The sequence below is a fragment of the Tenrec ecaudatus genome, chromosome 17 (genome assembly GCF_050624435.1).
Source record: "Tenrec ecaudatus isolate mTenEca1 chromosome 17, mTenEca1.hap1, whole genome shotgun sequence".
NCBI lineage: Eukaryota > Metazoa > Chordata > Mammalia > Afrosoricida > Tenrecidae > Tenrec > Tenrec ecaudatus.
In genome coordinates, this window is record NC_134546.1 from 83,766,799 (window position 1) to 83,779,484 (window position 12,686).

At 43.0% G+C, this 12,686-nt stretch overlaps 1 pseudogene; it reads left to right on the forward strand.

The window, feature by feature from the left end:
- Window positions 1-8,483: 8,483 nt before the first annotated feature.
- On the forward strand, window positions 8,484-9,232 carry LOC142430552 (peroxisomal coenzyme A diphosphatase NUDT7 pseudogene; annotated as a pseudogene).
- The last annotated feature ends 3,454 nt before the right edge of the window (window positions 9,233-12,686 follow it).

The following is a 12,686-nucleotide window of genomic DNA, read 5'->3' on the forward strand; positions in this document are numbered from 1 at the left end:
AGGCACATAGCGGCATGGGAAGAACTGGAGGAAATCATGCTAAGCGAGGTAAGTCAGGCACAAAAGGACAAGTACAACATGAGCCCGCTGAGGTAAGAATTAAACAATTTTAAAAAAAGCAAAAGTGGCATAGGGAAGAAAGCTACTGTATACAAACATTTTAGGGGTGAAGACTGTGTATTATGGAAGAGACCAGACCAAAACCAGGGATGTACATGGTAGACAATGGTGGAGGAGGTGGGGAAAGGAAAACAAAAGGATGAATACAAGGAAGAAAAGGGTAGTGGGGTCATGGGGCATTAATCCACCCAAGGGGAGGGTATTGTTTATATCTCCACAGGGAAAGTGGGACCAGATTTCAACCTGTGTCGCAAGGTGTCAATGCAATATCCCGGCGTGGAGTAGGGAACCAGTGGAGAGGTCTGGGAGGCTGGCCCCAGCACCATAAATTAAGTGGATTCCTGCTCCTCCCCGGAAAAGAATTTGTTCCAAAGGACGACATTGACTCTGCAGCTCCGGGAGATGAACATATCTGATTACAGCACATGGGAGAAGATGAAGGGGCAGGAGGAGAGAGTGGAGCACAGCCTGGCCCACCAGGCCGTGATGATGATGTTCCTGAGTAGAGCAGCCAGTCCACAGAGAGAACAACATGGCTGGCCCCACTATGAGAAATGATGCCAATCAGTGACTAAGGGCGATACAGGGGACAGCACCGGAGACACAGTGTGGGAATTGCACCTGACCTGATCCCACCACACCGAGGCAAATCACTGGGGGAGTGCAGCGGAACAGCAAGGGAATGGAGTGGCAAGGTCCCTAGGGAATCCTGAAAGTGGACTTTAGGGCCAGGGCGTGGTGCCCCAACAGACTGGACTGGAAAACGCTCCTAAGGGCCAGCAAACGATCCCTGAACTAACTACAAGCTTTTCTCTTGTGAACTGTTTTGTTCTGTTTTTTTGTCAGTGGTTTGTTTTTGTTGTTTTGTTGTCTGGTTGTTTACTGTTGCTTTGTTTTCCTCTGTCTTGTTTTCGTGCATGTTAGTGTCTCCACAGGTCTGTCTGAATAGGACAGGCTGGATGAACTATCTGGAGGAAAAACAACGGGACCGACAGTTCCGGGGAGACTTGGGGTGGGGGGGTAGGGGGGGTAAGGAAGTGGTGTTAACAAACCCAGGGACAAGGGAAAAACATGGGACCCCAAATGGTAGAGAAGGGGGAGTGGCAGGCCTGGTGGGAAATGATCAAGGGTAAGGTTGCTTAGAGAAGAGGTATACTCTAGCCCAGGTAGCTACGAAGCATGGTAGTAGGGCAGGAGGAAAGTCAAGGGAGATAGAGGAAAGAGCTAGGAATCAAAGGGCATTCATGGAGGTCTAGACAAAGACATGTACATGCAAATATATATAGGAGGATGGGGAAATAGATCTATGTGTCTATATTTATAGGTCAAGTATTAAGGTGGCGGAACGACCTTGGGCCTCTACTCAAACACTCCCTCAATGCATGAATACCTGCTTTTATTAAATTGGAACTCTATGATGCTCACTCTCCCGACACAACGGCTGGAGCCAAAGTGGGTGAACAAGTAAATATGGTGAAAAAAGCTGATGGTGCCCGGCTATCAAAAGAGATAGTGACTGGGGTCTCAAAGGCTTGAAGATAAACAAGCGGCCATCTAGCTCAGAAGCAACAAAGTCCACATGGAAGAACACACCAGCCTGTGTGATTGAGTGGTCCCAAAGGGATCAGTTACCAGGCATCAAAGAACAAAAAATCTTATCATTGACTGCACACCTCCATGATAGGATCACTAAAGACAAATGGGTGCATAAGCAAATGTGGTGAAGAAAGCTGATGGTGCCCGGCTATCAAAAGAGATAGTGTCTGGGGTCTTAAAGGCTTGAAGGTGAACAAGCGGCCATCTAGCTCAGAAGCAAATAAGCCCACATGGAAGAAGCACACCGGCCAGTGCGATCACAAGGTGCCAAGGGACCAGGTATAAGGCATCATGCAAAAAAAATATATATATAAGTGTGTGTATGTATGTGTATATATGTGTATATGTATATATGTATATATGTATATGTATATATATATATACCATATTAAATGAAGGGGGAAGTGCAGAGTGGAGTCCCAATGCCCAAGTGTCTGCCATTGGAGATCCCCTCATAGAGGGGTTTAGGAGAAGAGATGGGTTAATTAGGGTGTGAGGTAGTATCGATGAAAGAACACAGCTTTCCCCCAGATCCTGGATGCTTCCTCCCCCCAACTACCATCATCCGAATTCTACCTTGCAGGGCTGGATAGGACAGAGGCTGTACACTGGTACATATGAGGGCTGGAGGTACAGGGAATCCAGGGTGGATGATACCTTCAGCACCAAGGGTGTGAGGGACGATGCTGGGAGAGTGGAGGGTGAGTGGGTTGGAAAGGGGGAACTGATTACAAGGATCCACATGTGACCTCTTCCCTGGGAGAGGGACAGCAGAGAAGGGGGGAAGGGAGACTCCAGTTAGGGCAAGATATGACAAAATAACGATGTATAAATTACCAAGGGCACATGAGGGAGGGGGGAAAGGGGAGGGAGGGGAAAAAAAAGAGGACCTGATGCAAGGGGCTTAAGTGGAGAGCAAATGCCTTGAGAATGATTGGGGCAGGGAATGTATGGATGTGCTTTATACAATTGATGTATGTATATGTATGAACTGTGATAAGAATTGTATGAGCCCCAATAAATTGTTTTTAAACAAAATTTTTTTAACTAACTTTCATTTGTTCCTTGGCTTTCTCGAGGCACACAGCAGCTACATTGGGAGGAAACTCAGGAGAAAAAGCAGTGATCCAGGTGTGCTGGAACAAGATTTTGGCTTTAGCTATCATTTAGCTCTCATGCTACTGCCTCGAGTAGCAAGAGAGGTGAACGTATGAGAGTACCATCTTCACTCACCCATTAGATTCTCATGGAGACACTGCATGTGGACAGAGATGAGACTGTCTTCTTCACATAATGTCTTAATCACAGTCATGAAATAACCAAGTAGGTATAATTTTAAGCTGTAAAGAACTATGCATGAATTCTCTACAATAGTAGAAAAGTGGAATAAATATGATTGCCTGTTCATTGGGCCCATATTACTCTACAAATTCCAAATTGGAAAGTACTAAGAGCAACTGGATTAAATGACTGACCAAATATCACCCTGTGGCTAGAGCAGGGGGAAAGAAATCCATGCCATTGAGTGTAAAGCTCAAGGTGTTGATTTCCATAGTCCAGGGAGAACTTTTCAGCTTATTAAAATATTTGTAGCCCCCAGAGGAATTTATTTCAGTGGACAGCCCCGAAGCTGCAGCTCAAGAAGGTCATGTCTGAGTAGAGAACATAGGAGCAAATGAAGGGGGAGGAAGAGAGATAGTGGAGCACATCCTGGCCCACCAGGACTGGAGGACAATATTCCCGCTCAGAGCAGCCAATCCACAGAGAAGACCATATCTGGCCCCACTCTGAGACACGACATTCCGCACAGACTCATAGCCCTACAGGAGACAACACTGGAGACACAGTGTGGGAATTTCACCTAATCTGGTCCCCCAACAAACGGAGGCAAAACACTAAGGGTGTGCAACAGAACAGCAAAAGGAACAGAGCAACTAAGTGCCCAATGAATACCAAAAACAGACTTTGGGGCCAGGGCTTGGAACCCCCACAGACTTGACCAGAAAACACTCCTAAAGGCCAACAAACAGTCTTTGAACTAACCACAGGCTTTCCTTTGTTGTTGTTTTGTCATTGGATATTTTATTGTTGTTATTTGTTCTTTTGTTGCTTTGTTTTGCTTTGTCTTGTTTTTGTGCATGTTATTATCTCCACACCTCTGTCTAAATAAGATAGGCAGGATGAACAATCTGGTGGAGAAAACAATGGGACTGACAGTTCCGGGGGGACATGGAAGATGGGGAGGTAGGGGGAAAGTTAGTGGGGTTAACAAATCCAGGGCAAAGGGAACAACAAAGTGGTCCAAATTGGTGGTTAAGAGGGTGTCGGAGGCATGGAAAGGCATGATTAAGGGTAATGTGGCTGAGAGGAATTACTGAAACCCAAATGAAGGGTGAGCATGATAGTGGGACAGGAGGAAAGTCAAAGAAAATAGAGGAAAGAGCTAGGAGGCAAAGGAAACTTCTAGAGATCTAAATAAAGGCATATATATATATGTATATATATGTATATATATGTATATATATGTATATATATGTATATATATATATATATGTATATATATATACAGGGAAATACATCTATGTGCATATATTTATAGGTTTAGTATTAAGGTAGCAGATGGACATTGGGGCCTATACTCAAGTACTTCCTCAATGCAAGAATACTATGTTCTGTTAAACTGGCATTCCGTGATGGTCACCTTCCTGACATGATCACTGAAGACAAAGCAGGTGAATAGCAAATGTGGTACAGAAAGCTGATGGAACACAGCTATCAAAAGATATAGCATCCAGGGTCTTAAAGACTTGGAGGTAAACAATCAGCCATCAAGATCAGAAGCAACAAAGCCCACATATAAGAAGCACCCCAGCCTGTGTGATCATGAAGTGCCGAAGGGATCAGGTATCAAACATCAAATAACAAAAAATCATACCACTGGGTGCTTACATTCCCAGTATGATCACTGAAGACAAATGGGTGCATAAGCAAAAGTGGTGAAGAAAGATGATGGTGCCCATCGATCACAAGATACAGCATCTAGGCTCTTAAAGGCTTGAAAATAAACAAGCTGCCATCTAGCTCAGAAGCAACAAAGCCCACATGCAAGAAGCACACAAGCCTGTGTTATCACTAGGTGTCGAAGGGATCCGTTATCAGGCATCATCAGAACAAAAAAAATCATATCATTATGAATGAGGGTGAGGGCAGGGTGGAGACCCAAAGCCTATCTGTAGGCAATTGAACATCCCCATATGGAAGGGTCGCAGGGAGGAGATGAGCCATTCAGGGTGCAGTGTAGTAACGATGAAACATACAACGTTTCTCTAGTTCCTAAATGCTTCCTTCCCCTACTCCCCCACCCCTACTATCATGATTCCAATTCTACCTTACAAATCTGGCTAGACCAGAAGATATACACTGGTACTGATAGGAATTAGAAACACAGGGAATCCAGGACAGATGATCCCTTCAGGACCAGTGTTGAGAGTGGCAATACTGGGAGGGTAGAGGGAAGGTGGGATAGAAAGGATTACAAGGATCTACGTATCACCTTCTTCCTGGTGACTGACAACACTAAAGTAGGTGAAGGGAGACATCGGACAGTATAAGATATGACTGAATAATTATAATTTATAAATTATTAAGGGTTCATGAGAAAGGGGGGGAATAAAATGAGGAGCTGATACCAAGGGCTCAAACAAAAAGCAAATGTTTGGAGACTGATAATGGCAACAAATGTACAAATGTGATCGACAAAATGGATGGATGTATGGATTGCTATAAGAGTTGTATTAGCCCCCAATAAAATGATTAAAATAAATAAAGTAAATGTAATTGAGGAAAATAGAGTATTTGTAGCATGCTTAATAAGAACATTCAATTCAGAGGCATCCTGTCACTAGATTTACACTTCTGATTTCATGATCTCTGTCATGAACTTATCTGACACAGTCATGATCATCACATTTAGAGATGAAGGTGACCTGGACTAGTCGGCAGATACACATAGTCTGGGATTCAAGGTGGCCAGACATCCCCCAGCAGCAGATGGCATAAGATGGCACTTTGTTGGAAAGACCAGTATCAAGTGATGCCATTTCAGCCTATGGGTGATAAAAGAACCATTCCCGCAATGTCTAAATGACACACACAAATATGACTGTGTCTAAATATCTGGATATTGATAAAATATACGGCTCTTTCTGTCAAAGCAGTTACTTATTCCCCTCAACAGCATCTGTCTCAGAGAAGTCCAGGTCAATTTGGCTTAAATTTGTTTAGTTGTGATATAATACAGTGTTTGTAACCAAGCAGAAAATGATTGAGTGAGACCAACTCTAACTCTGGACCATTTTTGAGACCTAGGATATGAAAAAGAGAAATGAAAAGGGAACCACTGTTGGAAATTAGCTTTAAAATGCTTGTTTTGAGTTGCTACTTCTTAATTGTCAATAATATGAACAATTTTCCATAAAGCTCAATCTGTGAGTTTGAGTAAACAGCAATTAGAGTGCTTTGTCCAGAGCATAAATGGAGAAACTGAATTTGGGGATGCTGGCATTTCAGATGTACCAGCGTCACTTGGGTAAAGGGCATTTAAAAGTGTCCATGGTCATTCTCCAAATGCTGAGGCCCTGTTGCCTGTAGGAAGTGCAGGCCTACATTTGAATCCAGAGTCTCTATTCAGTCTTCAGCAGGTGTCTTTCCATTGAAGATGTGACTTACTGCTTTGGGTCCTCATTCCTACTCTGCCCCTTCTGAGAGAATTGCTGGCCGCAATGCCCGCCTCCTATGAAGGCATGAAAGGGCTGGGGTCACACAGGGTGCTGAGGGAGATTCCAGCTGGAACACCTGCCTCCTATGCTGGCTACAAGGGCTGGGGGGGGGGCAGGATAAAAGCTGGCACTGGCGACCGCACAGGGCACCCCAATGCTGAGAGTGGACAGATGTCTCTTGTGGGGACCCCAAAGCCTTGTCCTAGGCTCCATAGGAGGAGGGAACAGTGGTCTTTTGATCTGCAGGCACTGTGAACAGCACAGGCTCCACAGCAATGTGGGGCTAGTTGGAAAGGACAGCAGTGGCTCCAACAGGACACAGAGGGCAATGGCGCCCGCCCTCCACACTGGGAGGAGAGCGCAGCAGCAGGCAGGCTCAGAGTTCCCAGCTGCTGGCACTGTAAAACCCCACAGTGCACAGGGGTGGACAAAGTCTGCTCTGCTGGGAACACAAAGTCATGTAGCTACCCTTCCTAATAGGCAGGAACAGTCACTGTTTGGCCGGCACTATGAACAGTGTAGGGTCCGGGCTCAGAGGAACACGCCTTAGTGGGCAGGTTTAGCACTCCCAGCGGTTGGTGTTGGATACCCCATGGTGCACCAGGGCAGAAAGGGCTGGCTCTGGCACAGGGTCCGGGCTATGGTGGCAGCCCACTGTACTGGGAGGAATGCGCTGAGGTGAGGCAGGCTGAGCGCTCCAGGACACAGGCACAAGGCTCTTCAGTGCTGGGAGGCAGCCTGCAGTGGCTCCCCTGGAAAAGCAGTGCAGTAGGCAGAAGTGAGATTGCCTCAGCTGTGGGCTCATACCTGCAGGAAGTGCTTCCCAAGCAGGGAGTGGAGAGACAGTTAGGCTGATGGAAGGGCAAATGGGGTGCTGGTGGAGAGGTTTGAGGCAGCAATGGGGTGAATCATCCACTGTGGAGGTCGCCCAGGCAGCCATTGGAAGAATGCAGGTGACTAAGGGCCCTGGGTGAATGGAGGGAGGGACCCCAGCTCAAGGGCAGATCGCTGCCACATGGAGAGAGGGAAACTGTGGGTAAGGAAAACTTCTCTCCTAGTGGGGTTCCATGAGTAGGCAGCTGCTATAGGGGTTCCCGCCACAGCTGCGTGTCTCGGCAGAGCAGCCAAGCTACTCTAGGTGTGGAGTCCAGGTCTGAGGGTGGAGTGAGGCTACAGCTGGTCTCTGCCATGGTGGAGGAGGCCTGATGACCTGAGATGTCCCAAGAATGGAATCCTGGCTCACCGAGCCCCTGGCTCAGAACAAATACATGGGTTGGGGGTACACTTCTGTACCAGGGGGATCTTTCACTCACCAGACTCTTTCCACTCAGCTACCTGGAAAACAAACCCACCTTTTTCAAATGAGCCCTCAGAGTGTGTGGCTCACCTGCTCTGCCATCATGCCTCTCCTAATCATGTACATTTAAGAAGCAGAAATGAGGTGAAGTTCACAGCGTCAAAAAAAAATAGAAAAGAAAAGCATTAAACAAAGGCAACAGGTAACTGTGGAACCAGAAATACTTTGTCACGTTTGGTTCTTTCAAAATGTTGGCAATGTTCCAAAAGGAATTGGCAAGTAAATTCAACCTTAAGATTAAAAGGAACAGTATCACATGTACCATAACTTGTAATACGAAAATCAAATTTAAAGAGAAGTGGACACAAGGCAGATATATGATTAATAATTTGATTGATTTTATTTTTCTTTATTCCTTCATGAACATAGGTTTATTAACCCTACAAGTAACAAATAATCAAGGGCAGGCATGCAGAATTGTCTTCCTAGTTAAATGAGGCTTTTTCTTATGAATGTATCAAATGCAGTTTCTTCCATAACAGTGGAATATGTGCAATGCTTTCTTGACACAGTGGGCCTGGATGACTGTTCTGCACTCTCCCGCGGCATTTCTCTTACTACTCTGAGAGAACAAAATAGGTCTTACCAACATTGTGCCCAAGACAGATAAAAAGAAAGTCTAGCGGAGGGCGACTTCAGTCAGGAAGCCAACTTGGTGGGGACTCATGTCTCCAGCCTATCCTCCCCCGGAGCCAGTCAGAGCCCGCTTGATAGATGAGGCCAAGTCCCGCTTACGGAAGTTTGACATCGACAACAAATATCCTCACCTGCTGCCGAACAAATGCTCCAAACTTATCCCTCTGTTGGTGAAAGATGGAAAATTCCATCTGCTACTCACCCTCCGGTCAGAGAAGCTGAGAAGTTCCCCTGGAGAAGCTTGTTTCCCAGGAGGAAAGCAGGAGCCAGCCAATGTAGATAACACTGCCACCGCTCTGCGGGAGGCGGAGGCGGAAGTGGGGCTGCGTCCTCATCAAGTGGAGGCGGTCAGCTGCCTGGTGTGGACCGTTGTTAATGAAAACATGCTGCTCTTCCCAGTGGTGGGAATCATAGGTGAAGACTTCCAGGCCCAGCCGGACCCTGATGAAGTGAAGGATGTGTTCCCGGTGCCTCTGGCCTATTTCTTGCACCCCTGTGTCTACCACCAGGCTTACATGACCTTCACTGAAGTCGACATCTCGCTCACTTCTTCGAGTACACCAGCCTTGACAATGGCGTGACTTACCACATCAAGGGAATCACCACACATTCGGCCGTGTTCGCAGCTTTAATTATTTTAGATGAAAGATCCACCTTCAAGGTCGACTATGATCTTGACCATCTCCTGTCGTCTTTTGTTGAGTCTTTCATGAAACTCCAAAATCTAATCATAAGCAATTTGTGAAGTATGGGGCTCACATCCAAGTAACAGTCCAAGAGGATGTGTGTGTGTGTGTGTGTGTGTGTGTGTGTGTGTGAGAGAGAGAGAGAGAGAGAGAGAGAGAGAGAGAGAGAGAGAGAGAGAGAGAGAGAGAGAGAGAGAGAGAGAGAAAACTTGTCCACAGGAGAACAATCTTACCAGGTCTTTTTCTTGCAATATGAATGCTCAAAACCTGGCCTCTTTTCCCATTTGCCCTCCATCAGCTAAGAACAAAGGGGCTTTCAAAAGTGGAAAATGTATTTAGAGTGTTCCATCATTGCACTCACAGCATAATATTGTCTTATACATGTCAGAAATAGTATAGGGTGTGTGAAATAAATTGGCACTAAATAAATTGACTTGTTAAATAAAAAAGAATAGAAAGTCTAGTGAACATTTTCCTGACACTGATTAAATACTTTGATTATCAAGATCTCTGAATTATTTGCAGGCATGAATTATTTGCAAAACAACCTTTTCCCTGAAATGTTTAGTTAACACAGTAAGGCCCTGTGACATAGATGGTACACATTGTGCCGCGGACTGCAACATCAGCAGTTTGATATCAACCCAGCTTAGCAGGAGAAAGATGAGGCTTTGAATATCTTTTAATCATCGAGACTCTTCTTCTGGCGCTATATTAGATAACACTCCATTATGATTCATGTTTGTCAGTTTATATCCCGGAACTGAGTTTTAAAGTTCCACAGATACCTGTTCACCAGGGGGTAATACTGGTAGTAATTGAAATACTTGTTGGGTAGACTGTAATAGGTAAAAATTTGTGATCATGGGAAACCTACAATATAACTGTCCCAGAGAGAAAATTAACTGAATTGTCATATTTAACGAGGTATTCCTCCCATCACTTTGCCAATTGACTGGACAACAACTGGGTATATTTGGTAAATAAGGAATTAATTTGGAATAATGAAGCTTTTCTTAGCAACTATAGCTAAGTTTGTGAAGGTCTCCACCATCACATCTCTGTCGAGTTGCTTCTGAGAATCATCCAGCAATGCCCATTCTTCTGGGGTAAAATCCACAGCCATATTCTCAACAGTCATTGAATCCTAAAATAACCCATAGGATCTCCTTCATTTGAGGAATAAGCAGTCAAATATGTGTGAACAGAAAAATGAGGCATATAATCCTGAGAAATTTTCTTTATATTGTGATTTGATACATGGTTATGGGTTTTATAAGGTCTACCGTAGGGTTTGCATATTATTCTAACTCCCTAGCCATATATATTCACTTCTCCAAAAGTTTCATCTCATCCCATAAACTTATCAATATGAAGAACCTTCAATATTTTTGTGAAAAACATACATTACCTTTATTTCCATTTTTTCCTACACACTGTGTAAAGTCTCATGTTTTTAAAATAGTAAGCTTATCACTGCCACATAGACTTCTCAAATCCAGGCTAAAACCTAACTTTAAGAGTTTATAAAATTTCAGCAATTCTCAATTATAAACAATATATTTCATAACATCTCTCTCTTTCTATTTCTCTCCCTATCTCTCTCTGTGGTATGTAGGTATGTGAGAGATGGGTAGGTGTATATTTATGGAGAAGAGGTGAAAAACCTTCCACAATGATCTCTCTCTCTCTATTTATATCTATCTATCTATCTATCTATCTATCTATCTATCTATCTATATAAAAATAATTGAATATTGAAATATAACAATTAAGAAATACTGCAAGACTGGCATCTTATTAGTTTGCCAGTTTTTTTGGGTTTTTTTTGCTTCCCATTAACCACTTCATGAAATAGCATATGATTAACAACTGAAAGACTTCAATACATAATTCAAATGTGCTCTGAAGTATTCCAGATAAACCTGTCTTGAGTAATTGACTGAATACCAATGAATATGTTTAATCAAACACATGCAAATCTTGAAATGGTCTATGCTCTCAAATTTGGAAAACAAGTATTTGTCCATAGACAGGTGGTTATCCATATTGTTGTGCATTCAACAAAAGGAGATATGTAAATAGACATGAAATTTTTCCAACAATATTTTATGACATACATGCTAAATTCTGCTGAAACTAATACAAAATACAGCTGCAATACTAGATCAAGAGAACTGCTTGGCACTCAAATAGATTGAAAATAACATCTGGAATTAGAACTTCTGATATTATGGGTGATATCTAATGGTTCCATTAAAAGATTGAATTAAGAGCATACCATAACAATATTCCCCTGTCTTCTTGTCTTTATGGTAATTGTTACAGTAGGGAAAAAAGGAAGCTATTCAAACAGAAAATGGGATGCTGCAAATTTTAAAATCAGGAAATGCACAGTCTATATTTAATATATTTTTGAAAAAAATGCATCTGAAACATTAAACAGATGGATAGGAGACAATCACCTTAAAAAGCTGTGAAGTAGAAATGGATCTTTCTGGTCGAAAGTGAGGAGAATGTGAAGAAATAACTAATGAAGATCAAAGATTATAACATTGAGCATCATTATAACAATACACACAATTGCATTAATCAGCAACCCCAGCAGAGTTTGAGCATGATTTGAAATCAAGGTTTATATATTACTGAATCCATAATCATTATCCTTGGAACCAGCTATCAAGAACTCAAAGCACCTTTTTAATTGGGCAATCTTCTGCCAAGGGCCTACTTAAAGTACAGAAAGCCAAGGTGCCATTTTAGGACTAAGGTGAGCTTGGCTCAATCCATGATGTTTTCAAAAGGGCAATGAATCAGAAAAAATGTAAATTAATTCATGTGAATTTTATTATATTGGTGCAGAATATTGAGTATACCACAGACAGCAAGAAGAATAAATAAATCTATCATGGATAATGGAGCAATGGTAGTACAGTGAGCTAACTGCTGGGTCAGTCCTTTGAAAGTATCAGTCATTTCACTGGAGAAAGACAAAGTTTCTATGCCCATACAAGTTACAGTGCAAGAAACCTCTGGGGAAGCTCTACCCACAACTTTAAAGCTACTCTGTGTTGGAATGACTTATTTGGCAGTGAGTTTGTATTTTTTGATTTTGGTCTCTAGAAATAAGTACAGGACAAATGTTATTAAAAAGCAAAGATGATGAGGTACCATCCTCAATACATGGGACATGTTATGAATGGGATCCTCTGAAGAAAGAGACAAAATTGTTTGATTTTGAAAACAGTCAAGGAAAATAGAACCACCTTCAGTGGCTGTGTTTTTAATAACAGCACAGTAATGGTGTTAATTATGTAAGGCAAGGTAAAGACACTGCAAGCCTAGGCAGGATTTCATTCTGTTGTACAAAGGGGCATTACCAGTGAGGAATGTTTTTACGGGGCTTTCTAACTCCATAAATAAATATAAAGAATAGGAATTCCCGCTTATTAACCAAATGGACTCATTTCATTCAGACTCATTCTTTTGATGAGGCCATGAGAAGATATGTCC